This window comes from Lathyrus oleraceus, chromosome 7, assembly GCF_024323335.1.
Source record: "Lathyrus oleraceus cultivar Zhongwan6 chromosome 7, CAAS_Psat_ZW6_1.0, whole genome shotgun sequence".
Lineage (NCBI taxonomy): Eukaryota > Viridiplantae > Streptophyta > Magnoliopsida > Fabales > Fabaceae > Lathyrus > Lathyrus oleraceus.
In genome coordinates, this window is record NC_066585.1 from 223,258,515 (window position 1) to 223,264,514 (window position 6,000).

The following is a 6,000-nucleotide window of genomic DNA, read 5'->3' on the forward strand; positions in this document are numbered from 1 at the left end:
AGGCGAGTGATCAAACCCTCGATTGAAAACTATTTTGTTTTGTGCTAAAGTAAATATTTGAAATATTTCCAACCAGGGGGCAGCTTGTCAATGATAACAACATTTTGAAATTGTTCACCGAGAGGCATACCTTCTATAATTATTTCATGAGCAATTTTCTGAATTTCGTGGCATTGTGCTTCCATGGAACTTTCATCTACCATCTGATACTTTAAGTAGTGGCTTACGACATACTTCTTTGTTCTAGCTTCCTCGATGCAATACTTATTTTGCAGAGCTTCCCATACTTGTTTAACAGTCTTGCAGTTGCTGTATAATCATATAAATCATTAGGAAGACCGTTCAAAATGTGATTTTTGTAGAGATAGTCCTTCTCATGCCATAGGGAGATTTCTTTCCTGAGCTGTAAATCACTCACAACAAATTTATCAGTCTTAGAATTTCTATATGAATCCATAGAGGTGTTACCATTAGTTTGTTCAGTTGATCCATAAGGAGCAACGAGAATATCCTCAATCAGAACACTGTCAACCTTCTTAAGGTTAGAGTTTTTTTTCTTCATTTTATCTTACCAACGTTTGAAATGAAGACCCTTAAACTTGAAAGGTTTATCATAGGTAGTGACAAAAATGTGACCAATAAATTCTTTGGTAGCCATGGTAGTTTTTGAAAACGTCTTAAAATTTTTGTTTCACTATTTGAAAATAAGCCACAGAAGAAATTACCGGGTTGAGTCGCAGACTAGGTCGCTTTCCTTAAGACATTTCGCGGCGCTGCCCAAAATTATGCAAAGCAGCCGAACTACCACGCCGCCTCAAGGATAAAACAACTCAGTTCAATTATATATATGATCACTACTTGCACGATATATGATTGTTCTAGAAATACACCTTCTGACGGTGTTGAACCACTATTTGATGGTGTGAAAACCACTCATAATATATGGATAAATCAGTTGCAGATGGCGCAAGCAAGCCATTTGAAAACATAAAAGAAAAATTATAGATGAAGTGAATATGGGTGAGAAGAGAGAGATTTAAGATTGTGAAATCTGGTGTGAATTGCAAGTGATGGGAAGGACTCTATTTATAGCTGAGAATCCAACCCGAATGGAGAAAAAATCGTGGGAGGAAATCGTGAGAGAGAATGGATCCGACCTAGTCAAAACTAGTCGTTATTCACTTAGTTAGCAAGTCATTCGTTGACTCTTGGAGGGCAAGCAAACTCAATCAGAACTAGATTTCTATAGAAGACAGGTCACCCTCGCATTAATTAATTAATTAATTTCCATTTTTAATCAATTAATTAATTAAGTTAATTTTCCACCCATTCGGGTTCCAAAAATTAAATGGTCAAGACCCAAGCCCAGACCGAGCTTAGCCGAGCCAAACCGACCAAACAACGACGCGCACGCGCGATGGTGGCTTGATGGTGTGTCCTCACTCCTTTACAAAATTGGATATCCTTTGGGGCCCAACCCAATTTGTCCACTTGGAATATATAAGCACAACTAATATGTGTTGTCCTTCCTATGTGAGACTAAAATGAATCTTTTCAAATTCACTTCCATTCATACTAGCTCTTACTTGTGCTCATTTACTGTCAATTTAATCCAATCAATTCTTCCAAGTTTCTACTCCAAATTTCATCATTCAAAGAGTTCTAACATTTCATAATTCAGAAATATGAAACTATACGGTGATGTTAATTCTTAACATAATAATATTAGTTTGTAGTAGAAATATTTGAAAATATTTTTACAAGAGGTAAGTTTTATGTACAATAAACTAGAGTGCTTAAAGACGAATAAGTTAGATTTTACGCAATTATTAACTGAACTGACGTGATTGTTTAATTCACTTTTATATGAATGTATTTTGTACACAAAATAAAATATGAAACTATATTACTTAAATTATTTTATTTCTAATTAAAATTAATTTTATAAAAATAAACAATTTCTTAGTATCTCACACACATACAGTGAGGGGAAAATGAGAAAAAAAAAAATTCTTTCATCATTTGTGAATTGAAAATCATTTGAATGCCAAAAACAATTGCACATAATATATATATATATATATATATATATATATATATATATATATATATATATATATATATATATATATATATATATATATATATATACATCAATCTATAACTTACTGCAAAAACACTAATGTTAACTAAGATAATTACTTGTAAAGAAAACTAACTAACTAGTGTAAATATAGTTAATACCCCTCCTCAAGTTGAACCATGTAAATTGCAAAATCTTAATTGAGAAATAGAAAATTTAAAAGAAGCAAGATGACAGTTTGGTGATGACATCAGCTAATTGAGAAGCTGATGGAGCTGGTAGCAGTTTGATGAGGGCATGTTGAAGTTTTTCTCGTATGATATGGTAGTCAATTTCAAGGTATTTGGTTCTCTCATGAAAGATAGGATTGCGTGGAAGATAAATTGAAAATTTGTTTTCACAACAGAGCATAGAAGGAACAATAATGTGAAAAAGAATACCATCTAGTAGATAGAGAATTCACTGAATTTCCCTTGCAAGCTTAACGAAGGCCATGCACTCAAACTCTGAGGAAGAAGAAGAAGTAATTCATGCTTCTTTAATTTCCATTAAATGATGGTAGATATAAGAAAAATATAATATCATGTGATTGACTTTCTGGTATCAATAAAACATGCCCATTCAAAATATGTAAATCTTGATAATTGAAGAGAATTCACAGCAGGAAAGAATAAACCTTGAGAAGGAGTTGACTTGAGGTATCTAAGTACTCGAGAGGCGATTTAAAAATGGGATTGAAGTGGTTTTGACAACTACTGACTAAGTTAATGCACTCAATATGTTATGTCTGGTATATTCCCTCCGGTCTCAAATATAAGCAACAATTTTTTTTTCATTGGACTTAAATATAAGCAAAAGTCACCTATATTTATTACATTCAATGTCATTATTCCAAATATACCCCTACTTTTTTCACATTTATATGTTTTTAACGATTTCCAAAATAAAAAGTAGGGGTAAAATTAGAAAAAGCGTAAGACTTAAATGGATTTAGACATTTTTCTTAAAGGGTGAACTTTTTTGTAAAGTTGCTCATATATGAGACCAGAGGGAGTAAAAGTGAATAAGTAAATCATTTTGCCTATGAGTTTTGTGTAAGCAGTTGCATTAAAAAATAATGCATCACCCATGCTACTGAACTTGAAGGCAGGGTCATAAGGCGTAGAAGTTGGTTTGGGTGCAAGGAGACCACTATCCTTAAGTAAATCTAATGTGTACTTTCTTTGATTAAGTGAAAGACCATGGTTGGATATAGAAATTTCAAGACCATGGAACAATCTAAGAGCACCAAGGTCTTTGATACAAAATTTATGATCCAAAATAGACTTACCAAATATAATTTCAGAGATGAAATTTCTTGCCAACACAATATTATCAACATAGGTCAATAAAACTATAAAAGAAGCAACACAATTACAACCAAATACTTTTAGTTGTAGAAAATTAGGAGGTTGATTAAAAAAGAAGTTCATAGAAAATTTTATCATTAAAATGAGGTGAAGTGAGTCTATTTATGAGATGCAAATAATGTTGAATAGAAAAATTCCAAAACTTTTTGGTAAACTAGTTAAATACCCGTGCGTTCATACATGTCACTTAATATGATGAGAAATATTAATTTATACCTATATATTGATAAATAAAAATAGGGTTTTAGTAAAATTTAGAATATGTTGATGTTTTCTCTTAACTGTGCAATTATATTGACGGGTTTCAACATAATTTCTTTGATGAACAATGCGTTTGTTAAAGTAAAATTCATGCATAAGAAATTCGACACCATTATCACTTCTTAATCATTTTAAGTTTGTACGAAATTATGTTTCAATGAAAGAAATAAGATGAGTAATGTGTTTTCTTATTTCTTATTTAGATTATATTAAGATCACCCATGCAAACCTACTAAAATCATCTACAATAGTTAAGAAATACTCGTGGCATAACATAGATGTATGAGCATAGGATCCTTAAATACCAACATGCATAGGTTAAAAAATGTGAGAGCTTTTATTAATGGTGCTAAAATGAGGTAATTTCATATGTAAAAAAATTTGACAAACATCATAAGAAAATTTATTACTTTGATAAGAAATGAAAGGAAATTGTGTAGACATATTATGATGTCTCTCAAAGGAAAAATGACCTAATCTCTTATGCCAAAGGTGTATATCATTTAAGCATTTATAAGTGAAATTACAATGAACGTTGGTATAAGGAACATTACAAATAGAAGCATAATTATGATGATTAAGGACATATGTTGGAACTTCCATTATGTAGAGTCCATGACATAGTTCAGTTAAGTCAATCATCTTCTTGGTATTGTTCTGTAAAAATGAACAAGTTTTATTAGTATTAAAAATACAACAATTACTAGAAATTGTGGTACAAAAATCAAGTTATCATTGCAATGAGGAATAAATAATACATAATGTAACTATAATTAAGTGGAAAGTGAAACTATTCCTGCTAAAATGGAAGTAACATAAATATTGTTTGGCATATCAAATCTAATGGGTTGAATGAGAATACATTTGGTAAGTATGGTAATATCATGAGTTATATGATTGGTTGCTTATGTATCAATGATCAATGAGGTAAGGTTTTTATTAAATGCATTATGAGTTTTAGCATTTAAGGCAATAAAATTTGAAGCAGTAGGGCTATAATACATAATAATATTAGTAGTTCTAGAAGTTTGAAGTTGATGTTTTTACTGTTAAAGTAACTCCAAGAGTCCCCTATATTGTTATTATAATAGAAGTACACCATTGGTGGAAGTTTCTATGGTAGATTTATGTTATTCATCAAATTTGGTGTTGCTAGAACCCAAATTTAAAGAAGAACCAAATTTGGTATTGGTTCTGGTCTGATAACCAGGGGAGAATCCATGAAGAAAGTAACATGAATCAATTGTGTGATTGGTCTTATTGTACCGAGTGCACAATCTTTTGCCTCCTTGACCTTTACCACCATAATTTTGTCTATCACGACCCTATTATTACTGCCCTATCTTCCTCTATTTGAAAATTTTGAGTAGTTTCCATTAACATGACAAGATTTTCTAGAATCAACAACAAGTTCTTTCAATTCAGTTTCAACATGAGAGGAATGAAATTCTCTTTCTTGTTGAGCAATTAAGGAAAAAGGCTTTACTTATAGGTAGAAAGGGATCCATCATCATGATTTGAGACCTGACATGTGAATATTCATTATATATTTTAAAAATTATATAATGTAATCCCGATCTCTAAAAAATACATCAAATTGAATATCCCCACAAGAGCATTGAATAAAACACTTTCAGTGCGGGAGGGGCTTGAAGCTCTCTAATTCGTCCCAAAGTGATTTCAATTGGTTATAATAATTTTAAATATCACGATTTACTTGAGAAAGTTCGTAAATATCTTCATGAAGATCAACAATTCTTAACATGTCACCTTGATTAAAGTGATCATGTAGATTTTTACAAGAAGCTGAAGTAGTACGATTTTTTTTTGGATTTTTTCACATTTGGTGAACAAGACCGCTGGAACCAATCTAGAATCACGTTCTTGCATCAAAGTTAGTGATTGAAATGAGCATATTGTTTTCCAAAAGTATATATTGTTCCATCAACAAACCCTATATTATTTTGGAAAACCATTGATACTTGCATTGAGAGGATCCTGACTGAAAATTCTTTGTTACTTCGAGTAAAGGCGTAACAAGAACCACAACATAAGTTTCACATGGGTGAAGATATAATGGATTATTGGTTTTTGTCACAAAATCTACATATAAATCGATAATTTGGTTCATCATCATCGTGATGGAAATCACAAACCCAAGAACTAACGAGAAAAGTAAAAAACAAAGGAAATAAATGGGTTGATCCGATTAAATGGAAGGAGAATCAATCAATTCCAAGTAAAAGG